Below are 10,983 nucleotides of genomic sequence, written 5' to 3' on the forward strand. Positions count from 1 at the left end.
ATGAGCTGATCCATTCTCCCACTCAGCCCCAAAGACAAGATTCGATTGCATAAATGCCAAGATCCAACTTCTTTGAGAAAGATTTATTAAAAGGCACCTGGAACTTGATGTTTGAAGGCAAAAAAATCATATTCACTGTCTTTTCTCAGATGTGCAACAGCTCTGGCAAAGAGAAACACAGCATTAATGGAACATGAAGGGAGTCTCTTAGGATATCAGCACCTTTCCTTCACCACTGGTTACCAGGTGCTTTCTCTCCCTCCACCCACCATCTCATCTGACACTTAGTCAAATTTCACCCCTTCAAGACAAGATGCTACAGTGGATGATCAGCACCTTCTGCTCTCTTCCCAAGTGAGAGAGAGAGAGATCCATTTCCCATCATCTTGGCAGCTGCTAAGTGTGTCATACAAGCCTGGCGGAAGATATTCTCTGAAGGAGAACACTAGGCTAAGTGGTTCTAATAATAGAAATGCAAGTTTAATTTTCAATTTCCCAGATTTGGGATGTGCCAGAGTACATTAGAGAAGTTAAGAGTATAATCTTCAAGACAAATGGAATGTGTATAAAGTAGTCTTCCTACTGCTTAAAATAGGAATGTCTTCTTGAGGTTCTCCTCATGGTGTTATTTCACAATTTGGATTCTGGATCTGTCAATTGAGAGGGACTGCCAAGAATCCTCCTTAAATTTCAAAGATGTGAAGTTTCAAAGTTAATAAAAATATTGAAAAGAAACTTCAATCTCTTCAGAAATTCATCTCCAATTTACAGTAGCTACATGCAAACCTTCACCTTAATCTATGGGTCCAAAACAGGCCCAATATGAGAACAAACTCAGAATGGTCAAGCTTTGGAAAGCATTAATCTGCTTTTCTACAAAAAAAAAGTACTATAATGGGATCTTCAGTATCTATCTGAGAGAGGAGAACAGAGCTTACTTTAATGTCTCAGATGAGAACCATTCCTTACAAAAATATATGGTCTTTGTTCCAGAAGCAAAGGTTCAAAGATTTAGAAGTTAATTTTATTGTCATGTAATAATATAATATTTAAAATGTAATATACATAATACATTTCAACTTTTGTCTGCCATTAGAAACGAAGAGTTGCCATGACCACGGCCCAGCACCCCTAACCATAGAAGAAAGAAGAAAAAAAGATCCCTTCGGAGACACTGAGAATCTAGCGCTCCCACAGCCTCTCCAGACACAAGACTCCAGTTCAAACCATTGGCAATCAGTGCACCAGATCCAAACCTCTGATACACTCCAGATCCAAACTACTGATGGCTCCAGGGTTTTCTGCCAGTTTTATAAATTCAAAAGTATTTGTCATTTTCTGGGTGGAAAAAATGTAAAAATAAATAGCTGAAAATAAATTAATTCCTTTATTCTGCATCGAACTACATGCACTAATGTATTTTTTTTAGTACAAAGGAAAATAGATCTTACAAAGCAACCATGGCAATATACTGAATTGTTAAAGGCTCAAATGAAATGGGTTGATAAAGTAAATGGTGGAAATACACTGTAATTGAAATAAATAATGCACAACACACTAAGACCTGATGTAAATAATTGGCTTCCTCAGGGCATGAGGAAATTTTTCCTTGCAAACAGCAAGGATACAAGCAATTAATAAAGGCATGGTTAAGGATTTCAAGAGATGAGCATGAGTATTGTTGAGTAATGCAATGTAATGATGCAATGATACCAGGATAGTCTTAGCTTCAGGAAGTCACCAGGGAGAAAAATGGAATTAATGGAGTGCTGACTGACTATTGCTTAGCTTTGGAAACAAGTGCAGGGTATGTGAAATCCAAATTTTGTAATGTCTCAGAAGATGCAGAGTTGGAAGTGGTGTGGAGATTCAGGATTTCAGGACAAAAAGAAGAAATTGAATTTATGGAGAAGTTGAACATTTATGGAGAAGGGCTTATCAAGTTACGTCAAGTTTATTGTCATCTGATTGTACAAGTACGACCCGACGAAACAGCTTCTCCAGTCCTCGGTGCAAAACATGCAGACACAGCACACATGCTAACACACAAGACATATGCAGGACAAATTTGTTTCCGAAGTTCTGAAAACCGAAAAGATCGAAAATCCAAACTTTTTTTCAAGCACCAACAGGATGTCACAAGTGGAAAAAAATGCAACACCTGACCTGCCCATGTAGTGCCTTGGTGCTCTTTTTGGGCCAGTTTGATTTCAAGAATAGTTAAAAAAAAATGAAATATTTGCTTCTGGCCGGGAAGATGCTAAATGAAGCTGGGTCAAAGTCTTCAGCATCAGCCGCCGCCCATTAAAAAAAAAAGGCACATATGGAACATCGTGTCTGCTTACAAATCTGCTGGAAAAAAAAACCAGATCAACATCTGGTCGAGAGAGCATCCTGAATTTGTAATTACTGAATTATTCTATATTTTTTAAACATAAAACTGGAACATTGAGATTAAACATGATAAACGTTTATAATTACTCATTCATTTATGGTCTGTCAGCGTTACTGGCAAAAGCTTTATTGATTGCTCACCTCCAATTACCTTTGGATATGGTAACAGCGCAGAGTTTTCTTGAAAGCAGGCCTTGTGGCAGTGTGTTGATTTTCCTTTGATTCAAATAAAATCTAACTGATTGGGGGGGAAAGATTTATTTTATTTTATCAGGGACTCATTAACAATCACATTGGATGTGGTGGAAAATTAAGAAAAAAAAACATTTCCAGGTTTGAATCAGGCTTTTTTTTAAATTAATTCACCGGGTGTGGGTTTGCTGGCTCGGATGTGGGCATGTTGTGTTTTAGTTTAGTGACTTGCTCAGCTGTTTTGATGAGGTGTGGTGATCCAACCACATTGTTTTGAGACTGGAGTCACAAAAAAAGCAGAAAGCATCAGGACATCAGATATTCCTCTCTGAAAAACTTTTATAACATCACCATTATTCTATCTGTCTTTGCTTTAAATTCCAAATTGATTTAGTTGGTTGAACTTCGGTAGCTTAATTATTGTAGCTCACATCTCGGAATTATTGGTCTCTATGTTTGAGTGACTACTATTCCAAGATTTTTTATTTTACTTTTTTTTTTTAAATCAGTACCATAGATCTCAAGTGTTTTATTCAGGCACCTGCCCGTCTTATACATTTAGCTTATACCTGAAAAAAGGCTCAGGCCTGAAATGTTGGTTATGTAACTTTATTTTTCCTATGTAAAAACTGCTGCATTGACTTGCTGAGTTTTTCCAGCATCTTTGTGCAAGTTACACAATTATACCCTATCACAAAAAAAATTCAAGCAGCCCATGGATCTAGATTTTTAGGACCTGGGGCAATGGCACAATTATTGAGGCAGAATTAAGGAAACGTGGTTCATAACTGCTCTGACTAAAGGCAATAGTTGGCCATAGATTATTTACTTTTGGCTCTGGTTAGTCGCTCTATACAGGAATTGCAGCTTTGAGGTTTATTGTCTGAAATGTACATTTTGACTGCAATGACTCAATGAATTTATCTCAAGAACATCGAAGACATAGAAGTTAGAACACACCCAGATTGAATACTGAGCTCTGCTTGATTAGCATGACTTATCAGAAGCTACACTTGCTCTTTAGACCCAGGTCTGAGAAGAACAAAACTTGGTCAGGGTCCCCATTCAATCATTAACCACAATTTTTCTGGAAATTTTTGAGGATATCAATCGAGTTCTCAACTTTTGAAGTCACTAGGATTAAATTATCCCTAGCTGGCAAAGCCAGAATTAGCCATCTTGTTTCATTTACTTTCTTATTTTTTAAGATTCATATTTTTTTGCCATGTAATATTACATGAAAATGAATTTAGTCTGCCGTACTGATTTGCCTGGTTTCCCTTGCAGTCAGAGAAAGAGAAGCAAAAGATAGTTTCCCCCCACCCGAGACACTGAGCGTCCATGGATTCACCTCCAGAGTTCCCACAGCCTCTGCAGCTGGCACAGATTTCAGTCCAAACCATCAGCAAGTATTGAAAGACATAGAAAAATATAAGATTGAAATTTTTAAGTTGTCACAGGGCCTTCTTAACCAGAGGGAATGAATGCAAGCTGGATTTCACTCCCGATAGGAGATGGATCAGTTCAAATGGGCCCAGTGGTTAAAGCATCAGCTGGCATTCACAGTGAACATGCTCACACAATTTATAGCCATGGTTGCAGGGCTGGAGGGTCTGGTGGCTCATGGGACATCTTCCCCAGCAAGGGTTCTGCACCAGGCAGCACAGAAGTGCTAATGCTAGAGCTGCACATTCACAGTTCCAGCAATAGAGACTCCAGGCACCGTCTGTGTGGAGTTTGCATGCTCTCCCTGTATGGGCTTCCATTTCTGTCCTCTTCCCAGCGCCTTGCAAAGGTGATAGGTTCATTGACAACCATTGGAATTAGTGCAAATTCAAATCAAGTTTATTGTCATCTAATTGAACAAGTACAATCTGACGAAACAACGTTTTCCGGTCCTTGGTTCAAAACACGCAGATGCACAACTAGACATATAGACAAACTATACATACGCAGGACAAGTATTCTTATATACCAATAAATAAATTACTTTTGTATGACTATGAGAGTCTCAGATGGTTAGTGTAAGCAGTTCTTTTGGTCGATCAGCAATCTCACTGCCTGGGGGAGGAAGCTGTTCCTCAGGCTGGTGGGGCTGGCTCGAATACTCCTGTATCTCTTTCCTGACAGTAGCAGCTGAAAGATGCTGTATGCAAGGTGGAAGGGGTTTAAGATTTCTTTATTGTTGTGTAACAGTACAGAACATATAACATTACATTAAATTGCCTTCTGCCTGCCACAAGAGAGACAAAGAGTCACTATTAGTGTCGCCCAGCACCCCTTACGGTGAGGGAGAAGCAAAAGTGAGTCCCTTCAGAGTGACTGCTTGATAGACAGTGTAGGCAGTCATGTTCTGAAATTCTCTCTCATCTCAGACTTTCAGGAGGAGAGGAATGCTTCATTCGAAGCAAGATTTTCACTAGGGGAAAATTGTATTGTTTCCCCGACAATGAAAAACATTGTACTGAAGGATGGATTTTGGCATTATGATCTACAGTAGTCAGTCTGCAAATGATATAATATCAAAGATTTTGGCAGATCAAAGAGGCTACTGTATACCCAAAACCCATCTGATAGGATATGTGGCCAACAACAGAGGATAATTAATCTATTCTTCAACCTTGAGTTTGCGCTAGGTGGATACAGAGAGGAACCATGACCTCAATGAACTCTCAAGATTGAGCCTAATTGCACAAGAACAGGAGGTCACACAAAAATCACAAACAATGGTAGATGTTTAGCTGCCTGTCAGCTCACATCCCAACAGATCAATTCTGGTCTCTTGTTCAGAAAAGCAACCTTGGCCAATTGAACAATGGAGTTGTTGAAGAGCTGGTTAATGTTTCAGTGATGGGACAACTTGTGCACAGGAAACTTCCACACAGGGACACCAGACATAGATTACCCAAGAGACCAAAGTTTCCATGCATTAATACAAGAGAGTTTTTTTTTACCCTGGGCTGCAGTTTTACAAATGGTCTGAAAGACAGAGCCACAAACAGTGCAATATTCTTTCAGCTTTCCATTTGGTGCTAAGTGATCACATGACCTATTGAACTATACATCAAGAAAACTACCAAATGGAGACACAAGAGACTGCAGATGCTGGAATTTGGAGCTAAAAATTAGTTCATTTTTTGAGGAAATCAGGCAGTCAGGGGAGCACAGTTAAAGAAGTGAGATGGTTAGTGCAACACTTTTGCTGTGCCAGTGACCCGGGATAGAATCCAGAGCTCTCTGTAAGGAGCCTGTATTTTCTTTCTGTGACTAAGAGATACCTCCAGGTGCTCCTACCCTCTAAAAGCATATGGGGTTTGTAGGTAAATTGGTGTATGTGGGCACCATGGGCTGAAAGGGCCCATTAGTATGGTTGCCAGAGGTGTTGTGGAGGCTAGAGATTGACAGGTTTTTGATTAGCCAGCATATCAAAGGTTATGGGGAGAAAGCCAGGCAGTGGGGCTAAGTAGGAGAATAGATCACCTCATGATTAAATGGTGGGGCAGACTCGATGGGCTGAATAGCCAATTTCTTCTTCTATGTCTTATGGTCTTATAATCTTACAAAGGGCTGGCTGGGGGTGGGGGGGTGAGGGGAGGAGGAAAGGTGGGAAAGGAGCTGGCAAACAAAAGGCAGGTTCAGATTAAGAGCTGTTGGTTGGCAGATAACCAGGTGGGAGAGTGGAAGTGCAGAGATTACGACAGTGGCTGAAAGATGACAAGTGGGAGTGATGGGAACAGTGTAGTGAGGGGATGAGGAACCCAGTGGGAGAAGCATGTAGATGATGGACATATGGATTAGATAAGGGAGGGAAAATAATCTAGATCCAAGTATTTATTGCAGCTATTCTCCCCACTTCTTTGTAGTGGACATCTTCCCTATACACTCCACCTAGAGGATCTCAAATTGATAAACTACTTATCCTCCTCTGTCCATAGACGTTGCCTGATCCATGGAGTTTCTACAGCAGTTTATTTTTATTTTGCTTTATAGCTACCAAATAAATAGGTACAAGGAAGAAAGCAGTCATTTATCCAAAAGTCCACTTTTGAATCTTTGAGCCAAGAGATGAGCATTGATTTGACCACATTTAACCTAAAGGTGGGGGAAAGTGTGTGTGTGTGTGTGTGTGTGTGTGTGTGTGTGTGGGGGGGGGGGGGCCTTCACCTGATACCAATATTAGCATTAATTTTGACTGGATCTAATTACTTCTCTAGACCCAAGGAAGTATAGAACACAGAACATTACAGCATAGTACAGACCTTTCAGCCCATGATATTGTGCCGAACCATATATACTGTCCAAAATAAACTAACCCCTCCCTACCTCATAAACCTCAATTTTTCTTTCATTTTGTCCAAGAGTCTCTTAAATGCCTCTATCGTACCAGCCTCCACCACCACACCTGGCAATGCATTCCAGGCACCCACCACTCTATGTAAATAAAAACCTAGCCCTGATGATTCCCCCAAACTTCCCTCCCTTCATTTGTACAGCTCTCCTCTAGTGTTTGCTACTCCCGCCCTGGGAAAAAGGTGTTGACTCTGCCTTCTCTATGTATCTCATGATCTTTTAGACCTTATTAAGTCACCTCGCATCCTCCTTTGCTTCAAAGAGAAAAGCTAACCATACCTTGACATTTTCGAATCCAGGCAACATCCATAACTTCCATAATGAGGTATCTTTACCATGTGGACTTGAACAGCATTAGAAAGTAGTAGAATGCTATCTTTTGAATGGCAATTTGGGATAAACAACAAATTGTGTGTGAGAAACAGTGTTTCGCTGAGAAAAATAATAGAAAAACCTAGCAATCAAACAAGCCTGTTTTCACTCCAACTTTGAATCATCGTGGCTAATTATAGCAGGGATGTTCAAGATAAAATTGGCTAATGTAGCATAAACTAATGATCAAGTCTGACATGTTTCCATTCCTCAAGCCTCAAAAACAAAGGTCAAACGTGAGGTTGGATAAATGTGTTTATTGAATCTGCAGAAAAGATTGAAAAGTGGTCTGCTTCACTCCAATACTCATTGCTGTTTATTTTTGGCATGTTCAACCAGACCTACAGAAGTTCAAATCATAGAAGTTGGAAGGAAATTGCACAAAATGAGAATTAGGCCTGGTGCTGAAACCTGTGCTTTTTGTAAAGTTTAACCTCTTCATATACCAAATGTTTTGATAAAGCTGCACATTTGTACCATTTACAATCAGAAATGTCACTGAACTGAATATATGGACAAAGAATATGTCATAAAAGGAACTTATCAGTCATGGTCCTGCAGAGTAATCAGTTCTCAATTGAACAGCAGTACCAAAATATAATTAACATTGAAAATCAATTTGTTTCCAGAAATTGACTTCTGTCTTAACTGATTACTCCTTATTTAAAAAAGAATAATTAATAATATGCACAAAACTCCCTCAACAAACTTTACAACATTTATCAGTCTGCTCCTTGAATTCTGTAACTAATTCCAATCAGTGCAACATGAGGGTAAAGGCTGAATGAAGGGTGATACAAGGGCCCAACATGAATTGCTGTTGCCTGCCAGCTCCATCACCTCTGGTGGTATCTCTGTGGGGCTTTCACCTTCTGTCTGTGACCACTTGGGTTTCCTTCCACATTTAGATTTATTGGTCTCAATAACTATTTTAAAAAAAAATTTAGTCATACAGGTGCCTAACCTTTTTATCCTGGATTCCAAACACTGGCAATCTCCAAAAACCAGCTCTTTTCTTGGTAGATGTTAATTTCCCATAATAAAATATCCATTTTCAGAGGGAGACCCCTCCTCCCTCCACCCCCCCCACCCCGTCCACTGTCACCTCCATCCCCCATCATCCCCGGCCCCATGGGTGCCCTCTCTTACCTTCGGTGGAAAGGTGACTCTTGGTCCCCAGCACACGATAGGAGAGAAGCAGGTGGCTGATGGCTCAATGTGGAATCAAAGGCCGTCTTCCTTACCCACAAATCCACATGCAGCTGGAACCACTCTGGCACTGGCACAGTGGTTCAGATTGTGGGGGGGGGGGGGATTGTGGGGGGGGGGGGATTGTGGGGGGGGGGGATTGTGGGGGGGGGGGATGTGGGGGGGGGGATTGTGGGGGGGGGGATTGTGGGGGGGGGATTGTGGGGGGGGGGATTGTGGGGGGGGATTGTGGGGGGGGGATTGTGGGGGGGGGATTGTGGGGGGGGATTGTGGGGGGGGATTGTGGGGGGGGGATTGTGGGGGGGGGATTGTGGGGGGGGGATTGTGGGGGGGGATTGTGGGGGGGGGGATTGTGGGGGGGGATTGTGGGGGGGGGGGATTGTGGGGGGGGGGGATTGTGGGGGGGGGATTGTGGGGGGGGATTGTGGGGGGGGGATTGTGGGGGGGGGATTGTGGGGGGGGATTGTGGGGGGGGGATTGTGGGGGGGGATTGTGGGGGGGGATTGTGGGGGGGGATTGTGGGGGGGGGGATTGTGGGGGGGGGGATTGTGGGGGGGGGGATTGTGGGGGGGGGGATTGTGGGGGGGGGATTGTGGGGGGGGGATTGTGGGGGGGGGATTGTGGGGGGGGGGATTGTGGGGGGGGGATTGTGGGGGGGGATTGTGGGGGGGGGATTGTGGGGGGGGATTGTGGGGGGGGATTGTGGGGGGGGATTGTGGGGGGGGATTGTGGGGGGGGGATTGTGAGGGGGGATTGTGGGGGGATTGTGGGGGGGGATTGTGGGGGGGGATTGTGGGGGGAGATTGTGGGGGGGGATTGTGGGGGGGGATTGTGGGGGGGGATTGTGGGGGGGGAGATTGGGGGGGGGATTGGGGGGGGGATTGGGGGGGGGGATTGGGGGGGGATTGTGGGGGGGGATTGTGGGGGGGATTGTGGGGGGGATTGTGGGGGGGATTGTGGGGGGGGGATTGGGGGGGGATTGGGGGGGGATTGGGGGGGGATTGGGGGGATTGTGGGGGGGGGATTGTGGGGGGGGATTGTGGGGGGGGATTGTGGGGGGGGATTGTGGGGGAGGATTGTGGGGGAGGATTGTGGGGGGGGGGATTGTGGGGGGGGGATTGTGGGGGGGGGATTGTGGGGGGGGGGATTGTGGGGGGGGGATTGTGGGGGGGGGATTGTGGGGGGGGATTGTGGGGGGGGATTGTGGGGGGGGATTGTGGGGGGAGGATTGTGGGGGGGGATTGTGGGGGGGGATTGTGTGGAAGGAAGACAGCCATTGCTCCCTCATTGACCTGTCGCTGCAATCCAGTGAACTCTGGGCTCAGCAGCACTGCACCCTGCTGCTGTGTTGGGAGTTAGATGGAGGGGCTGGGGGTGACAAATGACACTGTGCTGCCAGAAGATAGCCTGAGGGCCAGCCCACTGAACTGGTGGAGGGCCGGCCCAATGAACTGGTGGAGCACCTGAAAGTCACCAGTGCTCGCTGCCCTGCCCCCTCAGCCACCCCCCCACCGCCCCGCCCCCCCCCGCCGCCCCGCCCCCCCCGCCGCCCCGCCCCTCCCGCCGCCCCGCCCCTCCCGCCGCCCCGCCCCTCCCGCCGCCCCGCCCCTCCCGCCGCCCCGCCCCTCCCGCCGCCCCGCCCCTCCCGCCGCCCCGCCCCTCCCGCCGCCCCGCCCCTCCCGCCGCCCCGCCCCTCCCGCCGCCCCGCCCCTCCCGCCGCCCCGCCCCTCCCGCCGCCCCGCCCCTCCCGCCGCCCCGCCCCTCCCGCCGCCCCGCCCCTCCCGCCGCCCCGCCCCTCCCGCCGCCCCGCCCCTCCCGCCGCCCCGCCCCTCCCGCCGCCCCGCCCCTCCCGCCGCCCCGCCCCTCCCGCCGCCCCGCCCCTCCCGCCGCCCCGCCCCTCCTGCCGCCCCGCCCCTCCTGCCGCCCCGCCCCTCCTGCCGCCCCGCCCCTCCTGCCGCCCCGCCCCTCCTGCCGCCCCGCCCCTCCTGCCGCCCCGCCCCTCCTGCCGCCCCGCCCCTCCTGCCGCCCCGCCCCTCCTGCCGCCCCGCCCCTCCTGCCGCCCCGCCCCTCCTGCCGCTCTGCCCCTCCAGGGGGTAGCCGCTCTGGCCAGAGTCAATGGCCTTTTATGCTGGAGCCTACCAGACCCTTCTGCCCTGCTTGGCAACCGACTCAGAGCTGTCGACCCTGGCCGCCTTTTTGGCAGAGCTCTTGAGCCACCCAGTCACCTCTGATCTCCACCTGACCATCGTGCTGGTCAAAAGCCACCTGTAAGGTGCAGGTTGTACCACTGCTCAGCCCAGTCAGCACACTCCCTCCACCACCCCACCACCCCCCCCCCACAACCCCACCACTCTCAGCCTGGCCTAGGGCGCAAAATAGCCTGGAACAAGCTCTGAGAGGGAAGTGAACAGAAGGACAGCTGGCTGGGGCAGGGGAAAACGGACAGCCAAGGGGGTGGGGGTGATG

At 47.3% G+C, this 10,983-nt stretch overlaps 1 long non-coding RNA gene across 2 annotated transcripts in view; it reads left to right on the forward strand.

Moving 5' to 3' along the window:
* LOC138758797 (uncharacterized) overlaps window positions 1–1,402 on the forward strand; it is a 140,479-nt gene extending 139,077 nt beyond the window's left edge. For both annotated transcript variants that reach the window (XR_011354470.1, XR_011354469.1), the window contains exon 5: window positions 1,097–1,402. This is a non-coding gene — a long non-coding RNA (uncharacterized lncRNA). The remainder of the gene's footprint in view (window positions 1–1,096) is intronic.
* The last annotated feature ends 9,581 nt before the right edge of the window (window positions 1,403–10,983 follow it).

Source organism: Narcine bancroftii, chromosome 3 (assembly GCF_036971445.1).
Source record: "Narcine bancroftii isolate sNarBan1 chromosome 3, sNarBan1.hap1, whole genome shotgun sequence".
Classification (NCBI taxonomy): Eukaryota; Metazoa; Chordata; class Chondrichthyes; order Torpediniformes; family Narcinidae; genus Narcine; species Narcine bancroftii.